The 18741-nt window shown below is 42.1% G+C and overlaps 1 long non-coding RNA gene across 1 annotated transcript; it reads left to right on the forward strand.

Moving 5' to 3' along the window:
• The first annotated feature begins 15090 nt into the window (after positions 1–15090).
• On the forward strand, positions 15091–17523 carry LOC115303639. Its single transcript, XR_003914160.1, has 3 exons — positions 15091–15230; positions 15897–15960; positions 17395–17523. It is a non-coding gene; the product is annotated as an uncharacterized LOC115303639 (long non-coding RNA).
• Positions 17524–18741: the final 1218 nt, after the last annotated feature.

Here is an 18741-nt window from a genome sequence, read left to right on the forward strand (position 1 = left end):
TCCCCCCCCTTTCTGGTCTTAGTGGTAATAAAAATAATTGGTATTGTTTACCAAGGAGCAGTAGATCAGGCATTTTACATATAACTCGCTTTAGCTTCACAAATACTCTGTTTTGGTCCTATCATCATCCCCATTTTACAGATGGTGAAACTGAGGCACTGAGTTTGGTCACTTGCCCGAGGTCTTACTCATTAGGAATGCAGCCAAGGTTCAAACTCAGATCCACAGGTCACACAAGAAAGGATCCAACTTCTTGTAAAAACAAAACAAAATAAAGACAGGGTGTTGATGGAAGCTTTGGGGTGCTGGGAACACAAAGGCATTTAATTTTTGTCTACGTGCCCTACTAATTTTTCCTACAATAAATATGTATTTGCTTTTAGTATGAAAACAGACCAGCATTCATATTTGTTATTCTGCACTTATCTGCTGTACAAATTCAGGTAAATATCTGATCTTATTGAAGTTCAAGGTTCTCATCTGTAAAATGGGTATAATTTGTGTTATCATCAGACTGAACTAAGATACTTTAAATTAGAGAGCTCTATGCAGTTACATAAAAACCCATTAGGTCCCTTCCTTATATATTTTCCTCTACTCCTCTCCAACGCCCCCCAAAGAGGTATCACTGTTTTCCTCATTACTAATGACTGGAGCTACAACTGTACCCTGAACCCCGAGCCTTTCCACCCTGAGTGTGGTCCTGAACTAACAGCATGAGCATCCCAGAGAGCTTGTTAGACTCTCCAGCCCCCTTCCATTATTCTCTTTTCCCTAGTTTCTCACCCCCACCCCCAAACCCACCCCCAGCCCCAACCTCGGATCGGGACCTCCATCCCACGCTTCATGTATTGACAAGGGGCTGCCCTTCGCCAGGGTGTGCCTGGCCTGGATGTTGTATTTAGATATTTCAGTCCTCTGGAGTCAAATCAGCTCGTCTCTGTGTTGTTCTCCCCAGCACACACCACTGCTGGCTCTCTGTCAGTGCTGAATCCAAACACCACAGTTTTAGAAACTGCCCTTTTTCCAAGCACCATATTAATCCTCAAAGCACTTGTGAGCTTTAAAAAATTGTGCTAGCAGCATGTGACGTGTGCGACAGGCCCCGGCTTGCACTCCCCATTTGCCACACCAGGAAAACTGGGACAGCTGGGCTCCGTTCCTGGGCCAGCGGCACCCAGTGAGTGAAGCCAGAGCTGGAGGGGCTTACCCCCTTCCTGAAACCCACTGCTTCTTTAGGATATAACAAAAAGGATTCAAAAAAATGCAAAATGCAAAGACTTCTCCCTGGCCCCCTGCATGAGCTTGAATGACGGGATCTGGAAGGTGTCTACGAATATAAGCTAGTTTCAAGGCCCAGGGTCCAGGATGAGAGCTAGAGACACCAGGGACAGGTCAGTGTTTTTATTCAATGAGACCTTTAAAAATAACAACGGACTCCAATCCAGGCTGGCTATTCAGTTCTCCCAGTGGCTGCCAAATGCCAGGCAAGCTGGGCTTTGCAGAAACACCAAAGCCAGTTTAAAATAAATAAAATACCTATTCCTAGGCCCCCGGCTAGACCTACAGACTTCAAATCTCCAGGGTTGGATTAGAAAAATCTGGATTTTTTGAGACACCCTCAGCTCCTCCTGATGCACACGCAGGTTTAGAAACCCTTGAGTCCTTGTCATTACGGGCCTATTTATATCCTAAAATGGCAAAGCCGGCAGGGACTTAGAGATGCTTTAGTCCAACCCCTCATTTTACAGATAAAAGAAAGAAGTCTTGGAGAGAGGTGGCCTGTCCAAGTTTCTAGACCTAGGCTGAGTTAACCGTGGCCCATTAAATGTTGAGTTCCAGTAGCAGGATCTAATTTCGGGATCAAATTGGCACCACAAAAGTATATTTGAATATTAACTTTTTAATGGCTAAAATGCAGAGCCGGGTTTTCTCATTTAGATTCTCCTATCCAGTAAAGTAAGTCATTTAAATTGTAAGAATAGGCATCCTCACACCCCATAAAACTCAATCAAGTGATTTCCATCTTGAATGGGGGAATAATGCATCCTGTTAACCTTTTTAGTTTTCTGCATTGACCTTCAACTATTGAGCAGTATTGGTCCTGGTCTCTACCTCCGTGTACAGCTCCCAGGAACGTTTCTCACCATCTTTCATTGCCCGCTCAGTTAGATGGACACTGTGGCTGGCCAGCGTCTCTCAAACCCTGAATGATCTGGTGGCCTCCTTAGTTGGACTTTGACAGCCACTCACCTGAAACAAACAAAATGCAAATGCATTCTGTGTGTGCTTTCTTCCCGTGGTAGGTTTGCAAACAGAGGTTGTACACCTGATGTGGGAGGAAAAAACAAAAGCTCATGCCCCTTGGCCCAGGACCAGAGTAGCTGACAGAATAAACACGCTATCTGAGGGAGTATGAGAACTTAGAGAGCCGCTGCAGCGGATGCTTTCTGAAGTCCCTACCCTACCTGTTGGGAGCCATTTCTGAACTCACTAAGTTGAGAAAGCTCCTTGTGAAGTTAAGGCGGGTTTGCACAGCCTCCCGCCGTCAAATAGTGACTGATGTCTACCCCCCACTCAATTATTTTTGCTTGAGCACTGACCCCCCAAGGCGCCTTGCTGATTGGTATCCAGAGTGACTTGTCCCCTTATTCTGGCCCTAAAATATGCAGATTGCACCTTGTGAAGGAACTTATTATAGGAATTTCTTCTTTTGTGTTTATGGGAGCAAATATTACATTTCCTGAGAATCCTGTTTTACTTCCCCTCAAGAAAACAGGCTATTGACCCCTACTCACAAAGAACTAACCTTTGCCTTTGCTATGCTAAACACATTGCCTTGTATTTGAATGCTGAAGACACCTTCCTTCCCCATATGATAAGCCTCAAAATGACCTACCTCAATCATTATTGATAAAGATTATGCATGAGTCTTCTACCAATCTGTGTTCTGGAAAATTTTTACATACCAAAGAAATTTGTCATCAGAAGTCATTGTCTAAGGCAAATGCCACTTCTGTGCTGGCCCCATACATTTTTTTTTTAACCATAAATAAAGCTGGCTCTCAATCAGAGCAGAGATGCCTGCCTGGTGATCAGAAAGAAACTCCTGGCTCTCTCATCCTGCCCCCTTTCACCTACACCATCCATCCCTCAGGGAGCCCTGGACCTGCTGGAGCTGGATTTTGGCACCTACCCTCCCTTCAGGGATTTGTTGCTACCGTTTTGGCTTGAGCTGTGTAGCTCAGGCCTGTGTATTTTGCTACTGGCAAGCTGGTGCTTTTTTTGGACACCTGCCTCCTTAACCTAGAAGAGCCTGCTGGGAGCCTTGAGCCCAGCACGGTGCCTAGAACTTTGTGTAAACTCACAAAAAATATTTGTTGAATTTTTGAACTGGCCTTACTCTCTCTGATATCCATATGCTTCTTGGGCTGCTTCCAACTGAATAGCTGATGCCAAAGTGAAATCTATTGGATTTTTCTCCAACAAGCATTGAGTGCCTGCTGTTTGCTGTAGCCATATTAAGATCAGTGAAATAGAGGCTCTCCATGCCAAGAGGCTGTAATTGAGGGGGAAATGCACACAGACATTCACAACATCCTTACATAAGGTGGCCTGTGAGGAACGCAATTCAAAGAAGTGCAAAGAGGCAGGCAGCACAGTGGGAAGATTCCTGCTTGACTTTCTCCTCTTTATATAGATGTTTAACAGCTCTATGGAGGTATGACTGGCATCAAAAATTGTATATATTTAAGATGTGTGACCTGATGTTTTCATATGCACGTACATTGTAAAATGATCACCACTATCAACCTAATTCACATATTTATCACCTCTACGCAGTTACCATTTGGGTGTGTCTGTTGGGAAGATTTAAGGTCTGTACTCTGAGCAAATGTCAAGCATACAGTATGGTATTCTTAACCCCCATCACCGTACTACGTGTTAGGCCTCTAGAACATATTTATCTTGCATAACTGCAACTTTGTGCCCTTGACCTGTATCATTCCATTTCCTCTCCCCACACCCTAGCCCCCCAGAATCACCATTCTTCCCTCTGCTTCTATGAGTTTGACTATTTTGGATTCCACGTATAAGTGGGATCATGAAGTATTTCTTGTTCTGTGTTTCGCTTAGTTTGTCTCATGTAATGCCTTCAGGGTCCATCCATGTTGTCACAAATGGCAGGATTTCTTTCTCTGTCAAAGGTTAAACAGTGTTTCTTTGTAGATAGATAGATAGATAGATAGATAGATAGATAGATAGATAGATATAAAACAATATTATTTTTATTACATATTACATTATTACATGTCCATTTATCTGCCTTGGCTACAGTGGATGATGATGCCGTGAACTTGGGGGTGTGGACCACCTCCTAACTCACTGCAGGTTGATTAGTGGCTGTTGTCCCTTCTCCAGACAGTAAACTCCTCAAGGGTAGGGATCTTTGTTTCTGTTCACTGTAAGATTTAATAGATGGAGGCAGAGATGAGATGAAAGAAAGAGACCAAGTTATGGAGCCAAGAAAGCCTTTATTGGGATCTGCGATTCCCGGGTGAGGTTCCGCAACTCCGGGAGTGGGGAGTCAGGGAAGTCACCCCTGGTATGGGAGGAACGAGGTATTTTATGGGTGAAAGGCTTCCGGGTTAGGTCTTGGGAGGGCAGATTACCAAAAAGGGCATTTTAGGGACATGACAGGATGGGATAGGTTGCCTCCTTTGTCAGGGTGATGGGAAGCTGGAGCTTCATGATTGGCTGTTTTCATGGGATATTCCAGGTCTGCGGGTGGGGGTGGGGGTTGTCGGTGCACGGAGTTCTTCTCCGACCCACAGCAAAATGGCCGCTCGGTCGCCATCTTAAGGTAACTCTTAAGTTCACTGATCTTGCCAAACACCTAAAACAGTAGCTGTCACAAAGTAGGTGATTTACAAATATTTCTGAATGATGTTGATTCAGAGGGGGTCTGGATTCCCATCCTCTTTCTGCTGCTTATTAGCTGCATGACAATGTTTTTTTTAAGCTTCAGTTTCCTTATCAAGAAACCTAGAATAATGACAGTTGAGGAAATAGAAGTTTTTAAAACAAGTGGTTTTCAACCAATGGCATTAATGTCACTGTGATTATCATATCCTCTTAGTGATAATATTTTTAAAAGGCACATATCTAGGGAAAGAAGGTGATTAATTATAACTGACACACTGATTCTTTTAACTCTCCATTAGGTTGCTTTCAGCCAGAAGTCACAGAAAACCAACTCACAATGGCTTGATCTTTTTTTTTCTCTCATATAACAAGAAGTCTGGAAGTGAATCCACAACATCAGGGCTGTCATCTCTACAATTCTCTTGACCAGAGATTGACAAACGATGGCCTTCAGGCCAAACCAGGCTTGCCAACTGTTTTTGCAACTAAAGTTTTTTGGCACATGGTTATGCTCATTTGTTTACATATTACCATCAGCCGCATTTGTTCAACAATGGCAGAGTTGCGTAGTTGTAACAGAGACTATATGGCTTGAGAAACCTAAAATATTTGCTTGTTGGCCTTCACAGAAAAATTTTCTGACCCAGGCTCTTACCATTCCTTAAGGTGCTCTAGAAGGCACATTTGCTCTCGGGACCAGGTGGGAAAGGTGCTGTGAGCCCCACCCAGCCCCAGCTGGCTTCCCTTTGCACCTCACTGGTCAGAACGGGTCACATGATCACATTTTGCAGAAGAGGAGTCTAGGATGGTAAAAGATAGATGATTACTATTCTTTAAACCTGAGCTTTCCAATAATGGTGCCACTAGCCATGTGTGGCTATCAAGGTCTTAACATGTGATTGGCCCCCAAGGAGATGTGCCATAAACACAAAACAGCAGATTTCAGTACCAAAAAGAAGGTAAACTATCTCACTAATCATTTTGTATTGATTACATACAAACTCACCTTCTCTTCATTGCCCAAACACATCACGTGCATTCCCACCCCTGAGACTGAGATGTCCCTCCTCATTCCCCCACCCCCGTGGGGGCTCAGTCAAATACCATTATATTTTCAAGCTCAGCACATGCATTCTCTCTCCAAGAAAACTTCCTTGATCCCTAATCCCAGAAGTTAAGCTCTACTTCCTTTGTGCACTGATAAAAAATAATAATAGTGTTAAAGTAGTGGTTGTGGACATATGTTGAGCACTTACTATGCCTCTGGGTGTCATGTTTATACTGCATGTGAATTAGATTATTTAAGTTACATCACCACCTTATTAAGTAAAATTTGTATCCCATTTTACGGATGAAGAGAATGAGGATTAGAAAAATGAATGGGTCCATTTCACATGTTCTGAGCTAAGACTGAATGCTAAGAAAAAGTAGGAGGCTTCCAGGTAGATTAAGGGTAGAAAAAAAGACATTTCAGAGAACATGGTGTTTCACCAAAGCAGGTGATTCCCCAACAGGAGAGGCAGACGTGGCAGGAATGAGACGCAGGGAAAGAAGGAGAAGCAAGTAAAGATCAGACAGGGAGAAGCCAAGTGTCACACAAAGATGTGGACATTTTACCTTTCAGATGACTGGGGGCCACCGAAGGAACCTACGCAAAAGGGATTGCTCAGTTTGCATTTTGGAGACAGAAGACTTAGGAGGGGACCCCATCCAACCAGATGAAGGACCATGAGTTGTACCAGAAGGACAGTAGCTCGGTCGGTTAAGCATCTGACTTTGGCTCATATGATCTCACAGTTTTTTGATTCAAATCCCACATCTGACTCAGCACTGATGGTGTAGAGCCTGCTTGGGATTCTCTCTCTCTCCCTCTCTCTCTCTCAATCTCTCTCTGCCCCTCCCCCACTCGCACTTTATCTGTCTCTCAAAATAAAATAAACTTAAAGCAGAAGAAAGCACAGTAGTAGCAGAAACAGAGATGTGGGGAACTTTGAGAGGCATGACAGCCCTGGTAATTTGTACCCTGGGGTAATGTGGCTACATCACTCACCTCCTCTAACCCCACCTCCCTCCAAGTTAGGCATTCGCATCTTGTGGTTCAGATGAGGACTCTGAGACCCATGCAGTCAAGCGGCTTGTTCAAGGTCACACCAAGTATATGATAGAGGTGAATAATCCGTCTGGCCTCCCTGAAGCCCAAGATCTTGCTGTGACCCCGCATCGCCTCTAACCCTAAACTGGGAAATATGTCTCTTCCCTCAGCTCTCCTTGTTGGTCAGACATTAAATATGAGGGACTCATTCATTTATAAAATGTTTAAACTCCTCACTAATTTGTGGAGTACTTTGCAATCTGTGTTCTTCACTTGACTTGCATTTTGTTCCCTTTGAGTAAATACCATGTTTGCAGACAGCAGTCCCCCTATTTTGTACATGCTCATGGCTTTAATGGTGGGAAATTAAGGGCCAGTAAATTGTTCAAGACCCTGCCATCAGTAATGAACAGAATGTGGGTTTGAACTCACATCTGTTTGATTCCATGTTCATGCTCATAAATATTATACTCTCCAACTTCCTGGATTAAAGGACTAAGTCCAGCCTACAGAGGAGAGAACCTGGAAAAAGATTGACAAGGAAGCCATTCGTTTTTTGATTCTCCATTACCTTTTTCACCTACCCATCAGGCACTTTGCCTTTAATTCTGCAAAATGCAAAAGATAATAGTATTTGCTTCATTTAAAAAAATTTTTTTGCCTTTATTTTATTTTGAGAGACAGAGAGTGAATGGGGGAGGGGTAGAGAGAGAGGGAGACACAGAATCTGAAGCAGGCTCCAGACTCTGAGCTGTCAACATAGAACCCGACATGGGGCTTGAACCCACAGACTGTGAGATCATGACCTGAGCCGAAGTCAGATGCTTAACTGACTGAGCCACCCAGGCACCCCAATAGTATTTGTTTCATAATGATACCATAATCCATGCAGTTAGCTCATGCACACAGGAGGTGTTTGATAAAAGAAAACACTATTTTCTTATAATTGAACCACTAGCTGTCCCTTCAGTTGTGTAGGCTGGCTTTGCTCCGGCTGTAAGCCAACATTTCTGCAGATGTTGACCCTTCACTGACTCCTACATCAAATTCAACTGTTCAATCATGGCTTTTGCAGTTTTGGTAATTTTTTGTAAGGATACAGTGGAGAGGGTGTACTATTTCCAGGAAACAGCTTAGAAAATGCCCCATGGATTTAGTGAGGATGTGTCCTGATTGGGGTGAGCCCAGAGAACCCATGTCTGCTTGTAAACTAAGGCATATACATACAATAGAACCTTACTCAGCCTTAAAATAGAGGAAAATCTTGTCATGTTACAACAGAGATGAACCTTGAGGATCTTATGATAAGTGAAATAAGTCAGCCAAGGAAAGACAAATATTACATGATTCCACTTATAGAAGGTATCTAAAGTAGTAAAATTAGTGGAAACAGAAAGTAAAATGATGGTTTCCAGGATCAGGAGCCAAGGGGAAAGGGTTCAATGTTTATAGAGTTTCAGTCATGAAAGATGAAAATGTTTTGTCGATCTGCTGTACAATGATGTGAATATAGTCAATTATACTGTATTGTACTCTTAATTTTTGTTAATAAGGTAAATTTTATGTTATGGATTTTTACCATAATATCAGGAAAGAGGAAGGAAGGAAGGAAGGAAGGAAGGAAGGAAGGAAGGAAGGAAGGAAGGGAGGGAGGGAGGGAGGGAGGAAGGAAGGAAGGAAGGAAAGAAGGAAGGAAGGAAGGAAGGGAGGAAGGGAGGAAGGGAGGAAAGAAGGAATAAAGGAAGGAAGGGAGGGAGGAAAGGAAGAAATGAAGGATTTGTCCCTAGAGCCTTCAGAGGGGTCATGCCCTGCCAACACCTTAATTTCAGACATCCAATCTCCAGAACTGTAAGAGAAAACATCTGTTGTTTCAAGCTGCCTAATTTGTGGGCATTTGTTACAGTTGCCCTAGGAAACTAAGAAAAAATACTAAGTTCAACACATCAAAAAACTAATACCCGAGGAAATTGGAGGGCCAAAATAAAAAGAAATGAAGAAAGAAAAAGACTTTAAAAGAAAAGTAAGTGTTTTTACAGGGATGAGGAAGGATATCCATGAGATAGGAATAGGCTCTTAAGAAATAAGACCAGTTTGCCATCATAGATAATATAAGCCATAAAATCAAAACAAATGTGATAGTCTGAAGGACAGGCTGGACTTGTACATGGAGAACAGTGTGAGAAATTGGTAGGCAGAACCTAAGAATTCTCCCAGAATGCTCTGCCAAAGAATAGAAAGGTAAAAAGTAAGAAAGAATATTAAGATAGAGAAAATAACTTAAAAAGCACGAACATCCCCCAATCTGGATTCTAGAAGAGAGAATGAAGAGAATACAGCTGACCTTTGAACCAGCTGTCAGTTAGTGACACTGATGTATAGCTGTTGTCTCCCCCCAAAACTTAACTAATAGGCTACTGTTGACCAGAAGTCTTACCATTAACATAAACAGTTGATTCACACATATTTTATATGTTATGTGTATTATATACTGTATTCTTACAATAAAGGAAAATAGAGAAAAGAAAATGGTATTAAGAAAATCACAAGGAAGAAAAAAATACATTTACAGTACTCTATAGTGTTTATTGAAAAAAAAACCTGTGTGTAAGTAAATTGAGCAGATCAAACCTGTGTTGTTAAAGGGTCAGCTGTGTAGAGGAAGTAATAATAAAATAAATGAGAAGACATTCCCAGAGTTAAAGAAAGATATAAGACTAAAGACTCAAAGGGCGCAAGAGTGGGTGAAAAGTATGTGGATGTGACAAAGTTGGGTACCTGAGCATGAGATGCTCAGAGGTAATTGAGTTCCCCACCCGCTCCCCTGACATTTGACTGAAGCGTTATCACTCTATGGAGGCTGTCTCTTTGCTCTCTTGTCTTCAATAGAACTTCTCCATTATCTAAAACGCAAAAAGCACCAGTTCCGAATTCACCCTTGATTCTGGGCCAATATTTGTGGTGTATGGAATTGGAAGTATCCATTACAGAAGTAGCCTGTGGGATAATTAGAGTTTATTAGTCTCCGTAGTATGTGTTATTCAGAAGTTCATCCTGTTTGACAGTTTTGGCCTGTGTCAGGCAACATCTTTAATCCCTGGCAAATTGGAGGGAAAATCAAAATAAGAAACCATCTCTGAGATCGTTTATTGCATATCAAAAGTGAAAAATGCTCAAAAAAATTCATGTAACAATCTGGGTAATATTTCAATATATTTATTGGTGATGTTGACATTTAAGCAAGACAATCATTGTTCATCAAGCAAAGTGGACTGGGGATTATAAGAATTTCTGACCAAGTAACAAAAATAAAGAGCTACATAAACCCATCAATTTTTAAAATTAAAACAGCATTAATCTGGGATGTGTGATATCAATTTTGTAAGCATGGTTCAGGGTTGGCCCTTGGTAAAGTCCAGTGTCCCTTGGGAGTGAACAGTTCACAGGATTATTTTGTGAATCAACTTTTGGGAGACACAACTAAACAAAAACATTTTACTAGTAAATAGAACATATTTAATTTGGTGTCTCATTCTGTGCCATCTGTCATTAGAGGGACCTACATCAAAACTTATAACAACAGCTTCCCATCAATAATTGTTTGACGGTTACTATGCTACTGGGTGTACCTTTCAAATGTATAATTAGGAAGACCTGGCAGATGGGACATCTTGGTCAATAACATAGTCAATTTTCTATTATGGAAATAAATTGATATTTCCACTGTAAAAACATTTCTTTCAGTAACTCGGAACAACACGATTTATTTCCAGCAAGAAGGTAACTAAGAGGAAGTATAATGTTAAGCCAAATAATAGTAGGCACTTACCAGTCCTTTGAACTACACTCCATTTCCAACATCTCTGGGAGATGTCAGATTTGCTTAGTAACTTCCTCGCAAGAGATTTGTTCTCAGAATTCTGCCTTCAGACTGGAGAACTGGATCCAATACTTATCTTATTGCTCATCCAACCAGGGCCACTGTTATTGGATATGGAGTTGGCATTGGTGGGAGATGTGATACAGAGGAATACAGATACTGAGCACAGGTGCAGGAATCAGATGTGGATATAAATTTTAGCCTTGAACTTGAACACATTGCTGGCTTTCTCTGAAATTTATATGCCTCACCTATAAATTGGAATCAACTAGACCTAAATTCAAATTGTTTCTTTTCTGCTTACTAACTAGCTAAGAAGCCTCAACAGTTTACTGGACCTCTCTTAGCCTTGTTTTCCTCAGTGGACTGTGTGGGAGTGAAATGACATGATGTACTCAGGTATCACAGCACCAAGGGCATGCCTCGCAGATGTCAATTCCTTTGTCCTTCCTTGTGATATGGGCAATGTAAAAACAATGCACCAAAGTCTAGAAATTTAAATTTCAATGTACAAACTGCTCAGTCTTTTTTTTTTTTTTTTTTTAAAGAAAGGCAGACTGCCACACGCAGTGCCTCATTGGATGTGTCTGGAGCCTTGGAAGCTTGGCTATCCTTTCTTCTAGAAATGGACCTTGAGAGCTTGTTTGGGGGTTCTAGGAGGCAAGTGCAGCTACTCATATACCCTTGACCAAAGAACAGTCCTCCTGTATCAGGGAAGGTTGTCTTCTTCAAATGAGTGTACAGCTTCAAGAGGGAGGCACATGGAGCAGTGAGGGAGGAAGAGGTCTTTTGTCTAGTCAACCGACTGTCAGTGAGGTGACAAATGTCACAACCAGGTCACCCTCACATCCTGCTCAGTCTTTTAAGACGTTGTTTTCTCTAAGAACCTGACTGTACACTCAAATACATTTTATGTATTGCTTCATCAATTGTTGGTGGCGTCTGCTTGATCAGGTCAATCTCAGATAGTTGATGAGAAGCACTACACGAGTTACGAGAGCTGACGGACAGAAGACCATGCAGTAATTTCTAACATCAAGAGGGCTAGATCTAGTTGGGAAGTCCCCACACAAACTGAGATCACCTAGTCACATCAGTGACACTAATGTCTCCTAGCGGGGGAGCCAGACTCTTAGAATGTCTGGAATTCTCACCAGCACCCAAGTTCTACCAAAGTTATCTCAGAGCACGTCGTGCCTGAGTCTTCTTTCCTGCCGCGTCTCTTGCCCACTAGGAACCCAGCCAGCTTTGAGGAGGAGGGAATGGTATATTCCTGCATCAATTACTGACAGTCTCATCATCTCCAGAGCCCACCTCAGGCCAAGAAACCATCTGTTCTCTCCATTTTAGCTTCTTGATATTAAAGAATGCTCAGGATCAGAAGAAAGTTTGGTTACTTCCTGGGGACTTGGTTCTTGGAAGCCATCTCAAGATGGTCAAGGAAGGAAGACTAGTAGAAAAACAGGTGAGCTTGTTTGGGAAAGTAGAGAATTGGGAATCAAGAGTTCTATTTTGCACATGTTAAATTTTCATTCCCCCTCAACACACATGGGGAGATGTCAAGTGGCGTTTTAGAGACGCAAGTCGGGAATTCAAAGCTGATGTCTGAAATGGTGAACTGATGTTTTATAAATTGGGGAATCATTATCACACGGAGGTAAGTAGAGTCTTGGAGTTGCTATACATTTCTGGAGGAGTGTAGAGATGGAAAAGTAATAAATCCAAAGGAAGGCCTCCAGGAGAGAGCCACTGGAGGATCAATAATATTTAGATGGATGAACAAAGAGAGGTGCCCCCAGGTAGGTTCAGGATTATGAACAAAAACATTGCAGGGAAAATACAATGTCTTGTTTAGCAGCTAGAAGATACTAATCACTGGGTTTTCAAACCATAGCCCATGGAACCTCTGGGTTCCCCAAACTTTTCAAGGACTGTCACTTGGGATCAAAAGAAAATCCAGCCATGTGGATCTCAAATTCCCCATCCCTGCCTCAACTGGAACAGTTCCTTTATCATATCTTTATATTTTTTAACTTAATATTTTCTGCAAAGACAGAACTTTAATGCCTTTTAACGGAGTTGGTTTTGTGACAAGCTCACAGGTCCTAGAGTCCTAAAAAATACCTTAAAATTTAGATTCTAGCCCTTAGCTGCTATATGACCTCAATCAGTTTTCCTCTGATATAAAAAGAGGCTACAAACACTTCTAATTTGTGGATTTACTGAGATAATTAAATAAGAAAATGCATATAAAGTACCTAACGGAGTACCTGACACTTAGTAGGTCCTTAATCCTTGTTGGTTTCCTTCCATTTTCGAGGGAGGGCTGACCTAGGAGAATTCATTCCAGACATACCATTCTCCAGGGTTCTCAGGCCTTGCTAGCCTGATGCAAATGCCTTTTCTCTCTCCCCTCAGCCTTGGCAACCCTGACACGCACATGCACACACACGTGTGCAAACACACATGCACATCTCCTCTATTTTATTGTTAAGTCTTGGCTTTATTTCAGCCTCCCCCACGCACACTCCTTCCCACTCCCACAAATTCCCATAGGTCAGCTGTGATGGATCAAGGCTTCTCCAGGACCCAGTGGGCTCCCTGGCACCAGACAAAGTCACCAGAGTTCTCTCTGGAAACCTGCCCCCTCTTAGGAGACAGGTTTGGATGGGAGGCTTCCAGCATCATGAGTTCACTTCAGCCTCTGAAGGCCAGAGCTGAAGGTGCCAAGAGGGGAAGCCAGGGACTTAGAGAAGGAAAGAGACATTTTGAAGACTTAGTGGAAAAGCCATAAACTGCTGTTTTCCTCTCCTGGACAGACTGTATTTTCCAAAGATGGCTGCCACATTCTGTCCCATCCCACATGCTCTTCTACAGAGCACCTTGACCTCCCCCCCCCCTCAGAGGTGGGCTCTAATTCTCCTGCCCTTGAAATCTGAACTGATCTTATGTTTTGCTCACACCCAGTAGAAGGCCAAAGAAATGAACTCTCCGAAGGCCAACGTTGGGTCAGAAAAGGACAAGCACCTCCCACCTGACTTTCCTGGACTGCTCGCTCTGGGCATGCTCCCTGCTAGAAATCAGGCCAGATGCTGAGAGAAGGCTGGGCCACACGGAGCACTGCCTATCCGTCATGCTCCGTGTGAGTCATCCCAGACCAGGTAGCCCGCGATACCTCGAAGTGCTCCCAGCCCCAGGCGTCTGAGCCACCACCAGCATTTTCATTCTCCCCAAGTGAATCCCCGATTTTATGGAACAGAGAGAAGGTATCCCCTTTGCTCCCTGTCTGCATTCTTGACCCTCATAATCTGTGACCTGAACAAAATGCCCGTCACTCAGTTTTTACATCACTCACTGTGGGGTGGTTTGTGATACAGCATTAGTGAAGAGAACGCAACCCCAACATACAAGTAAGCACATGCACGCACAGACACACGTGCGTGTGCATGCTCACCCATGCTTAAAGAAAGAACAACTCATTAACACTATGTCCTGGTTTCCCCATCTGTCAGGTGACAGCGAGGTGCAGCTCTAGGTTCCCAAAGACCCTTCCTGCTCTGGCATTCTGCTCCTGGGACCTTCTGGAACCTTCCCTCTCTTCCCTCTTCTCTTCTGTCCAAGCCTTGCCTGAAATCCTTCAGTTTCTCTGAGGTATAGGTGACTGAAGACTCCCCGGATATAGTTGCATTTTATTTTATTTTATTAACATTTATTTTTGAAAGAGAGAAAGAAAGAGCATGAGCTGGGCAGGGGCAGAGAGAGAGAACATCCCAAGCAGGCTGTCAGTGCAGAAGCTGTTGCAGGACTCGATCCCACAAACCATGAAATCATGGCCCGAACTGAAATTAAGAATTGGTGGCTTAACTGACTGAGTCACCCAGGGGCATTTTACACAGCATGAGAGCCTCCAGGGAAAGGAATCAAGTTTTGACGGTAGGATTTCAGAGCGAGCAGCTATTTTCTTTTTTTAGGGATGGAGGAAAGTGGTTATCCTAAGTCCTGAAATTATGACAGTATCTGTATATCATTGTTACGTAATATTGAAATTATGGGAGCATTTGTATATCATTGTTATGTAATGCATTATTTATATATAATAACTGTTATTACATGGAGTGTTACCTCATGGGATGCTGACTGAGTGCTGAGCCTTTTTCTAGGCACAGAATATGCTTTATCCCGTCAGCCCCTCCTAACAGGAGATGGAGTGTGTTACCCGCCCTGACACCATGTTAGGGAACACAAGGACACCTGCCTCGTGGGGACACCAACATATGGAGGATTCTACAGTAAATGTGGCTGTGTCCAGCCCAGGGCTTTTCAAAACTTGCTGCGGTGAGACACAGTTTATGCTCTGAACCATGGTGCTCCTCTGATAAAACAGAATGAGGTCAATGCCTTCATTTGTATAGGAGATATATTAGGGAAGAGGATTTTCTCCTTTCCTCCCATAATTTCTTTTTTCATCTTTGGCATCCACTACCACTTACTGACTAGGAAGACCAGTTCTAGCTTGAAGGAGAGGAAGATAATTAAGACAATGGGCTTTGGAATTAGAAAAAAAAAATGAAGAAGGGTACTTGGGTGCCTCAGTCAGTTAAGCATCTGACTTTGCCACTGTGAGTTCAAGCCCTGCATCTGGCTCTGTGCTGACAGCTCGGAGCCTGGAGCCTGCTTCGGATTCTGTGTCTCCCTCTCTCTCTCTCTCTCTTTCCTGCTGCCACTTTCTTGTTCGTGCTCTCTCTGCCTCTCAAAAATAATGAACATTTTTAAAAAAATAAAATAAGGTAGTCACATATTGCCATGTGACCTTGGGCTGGTCATTATTCTAATATTTAATCCTATCATCTGTCATCTGTTACAGGGGTCACAATAGTTCCTCCCTCATAGAGTTGCATCAGGATTAAAGGAGATCATGCGTTAGGTACAGGGCCTGGCACGTTTAAGTAGGTAATACAGGCTCACTGCTCTTATTTACCAACCATTCTTATATCATTGTAGCAAAATTCAAAATGGAAGGTGATTTTCAAGGTGATTTTGGAAAAAGTCTCAGGAATAAGAGAAGGTATGTGTGTACATGCATGCACAGTTGAGTTTCACAAACTAGATAATGTCTTATAATAAAGATGTCCTGATTAATTGTTGAATTTTCCACTCTTCTGATACAAAAATACCCTACTGAAAAATAATATAATGAAGCAGGAAACGCGTGCCCATTGGAGCAGAACAGAAATAAATTCTAATCCTGGATTAGTTACTTATCTTCCCTGAATCTTGGTACAGACACGACGTATTAAGTGCTCAATAAATATTTGCGTCACAAAATTCTAAAAATTACTATACTAATATCTACCTTTTTCTTGTTTAGGATTAAGTGAGATATAAAATAAAAGTGCCTAGCTTATAGTTGCTAGTTGGCAAATGTCCATCTTCTTTATCCACCAACTATGTTTTAAGTGCCTGGCATATTTTATTAAGGAACTCCAAATTTGATCAGTTCTTTTCATTCTGATGAATTTTAATTCCTTTATCATGCAGATAACGGCATTTTAGCTACTGAGATGGTTTTACTGAATATACTCTCTATTCATTCTAGAGATTAATAACAACAGGCTCTATGGATCAAGTGATGGGGCTTCTCTGAGGAACTCAAGAAGCTGTGCATATATTAATCCTCATCTTTGTGAAAGAAGCAGGAAACACCTCATTTTTCATTAGCTTAAGAGATAGCTGAGTTTGCATTTATCATGAGCACACACATACACACACGCACACCTTAAATACAGTGTCTCTTTACAACCATGAAGTCTGAGATGGTCATGGAATCATTAGACTCCCTTCCTCTGGAGATAAATTTAGAACTCCGTGACTTCCTGAAAGGAGATCATTTGTTTCATCTTTAAAATTAAGGAGTAGTGGGGGAAAGTTCCGGAGATTCTTTTTTATGCTCAGCAGTTTCTAGTCTTCCACTTAGAAGCAACTAAATTCACATCATGTGACTCACCTTCCTGCCATAAATCTGGTGATCAATTTAAAAGCTCCAGTCTGCCAGACATTTCCTAGGTAACCAACCCCAAGTGACTTTAATGGACAGCCCATAACAGACAGAAACCAGCAAGGGAAAGGAAAAACTTGTCAGTTTGTACTTTTTTCTCAATACGTTTAAATAATTAAAAACGCCATCAAGAAACTAATCCATAGACACAATGTAAAATATGATTGCATAGCACTTTGCTACCTTCATTGATTCTCTCGAGAAGGGAAGGGACCATTTACTCAAGACTTTACTTGTCCCCAAAGGAGTTTCTTCCAACCTTTGAAATGAAGTTAGTTATCAGGTCAAATCTTGTTGAGTGGATGAGTGACAAAAGAGCTCAGTATTTACAGCAGGACCCTGAGTTTTCTTTCAATCTGAAATGATCATAAATGGACTCTTTCTGGAATGCACCCTGGATTGCATTTAGGGATTCAAGAAGCAAATCTTTCTCTCCTTGCCCAGCCTTTAGGTGACGGCAGCCCTCTTGACATCTTGACTGGAATCCCATGAGATGCTCTGAACTACAACCAGCTAAGCTGCTCCGGGGGCCCTAACCCTTAGACTCTGTGACATAATAAATCTGTTGCTCTACCTGCCAAATTTGGGGTAATTTGTTACATAGCAATAGACATGTTCTTAAGTGAAAAAGCAAGGAACACACCATGAAGCACACTATATTTCTTTCTGTTTGTTTGTTTAAAGCATACTTGTGCATGTGTAGAAAAAATCACAGATATGGCTATCTCTACGTGGAGAGATTATTTGCATTTTTCCTTCTAACTTCTCTATATCTTCCTAGCTTTCCACAATGAATCTCTTGTTTCCGTAATAAAGAACAATTGAATTTAAAAAATTTTAGTAATTCAACAAAGCTTAAAGGTTAAAGCATATCCATTTGGGAGTCAGTCCTCAGTGAATCCTGGATGCAACATATATCAACGCATGACCTTTGGAATAGATACATAATCTTTCTGAGCCCCTATTTTTTCATTTGTAAAACGTTAGTAATGAAAATAATTGTATCTCATTGGGTTTGGGGGGACACTTAAATCAGGTAATGCAGGCCAAGCTCCTGGCACAAAGCTGGTCACATAGTAAACACTTACTAAAGGTTAGAAATAAATTTGAAAAGAATCACCTTCCTATATATAAGTACTTTCTGAGTGTCAGGCAGCAGGTTAAGGTAATTAAACACAGAAAATACCAGGGCAATAAAGAATTAAATGGCTCTTACATTGAAAAAAGGAAAACCATTAACTCTGGAGTAGCAGCAGCAGCATCATAAATGGCAAACAAATACTGAGCACCCTCCATGTACAAAACAGAGCGGTAGATCGGAAGAACATGGGTATTAGAATCAGAAGGAAGTGCGTTCAAATCCTCTCTCTTCCTTATTGGCTGTGTGATGGTGGAAACACAGCCTGCCCTCTTGCCTTCAAAATATTTGAGTCCAGTGGAGCCATGGTTGCAATGGACATAAATGAACTGGGCATTCGTAACTACCCCCCCCCAAATAAACCAAGTCACTGAAAACATTTGGGACTTATACAGTCAATGAGACTGAGACTAGAAGATCAATTTGGAAAACTGTTAAGTTTGGGAAGGCTCCAGGTGACCGAGCAGAAACCACAGCAAGACCATGCAGCAGCAAGAATGTGGTTAGTGACCGTTAATGCTGCTGGCACGAAGATGCCCTCCAACTGGCCCCATGTCCTTAAACTGGTCACTGGCTCAAGATTCACAGTCTTCAGTTGTGACTGTCATGTCCCATGCTGTTGTTGGCTCTGCCAGGACAGAAGAGGCCTCTTC

This window comes from Suricata suricatta, chromosome 10 (assembly GCF_006229205.1).
Source record: "Suricata suricatta isolate VVHF042 chromosome 10, meerkat_22Aug2017_6uvM2_HiC, whole genome shotgun sequence".
NCBI classification, from domain to species: domain Eukaryota; kingdom Metazoa; phylum Chordata; class Mammalia; order Carnivora; family Herpestidae; genus Suricata; species Suricata suricatta.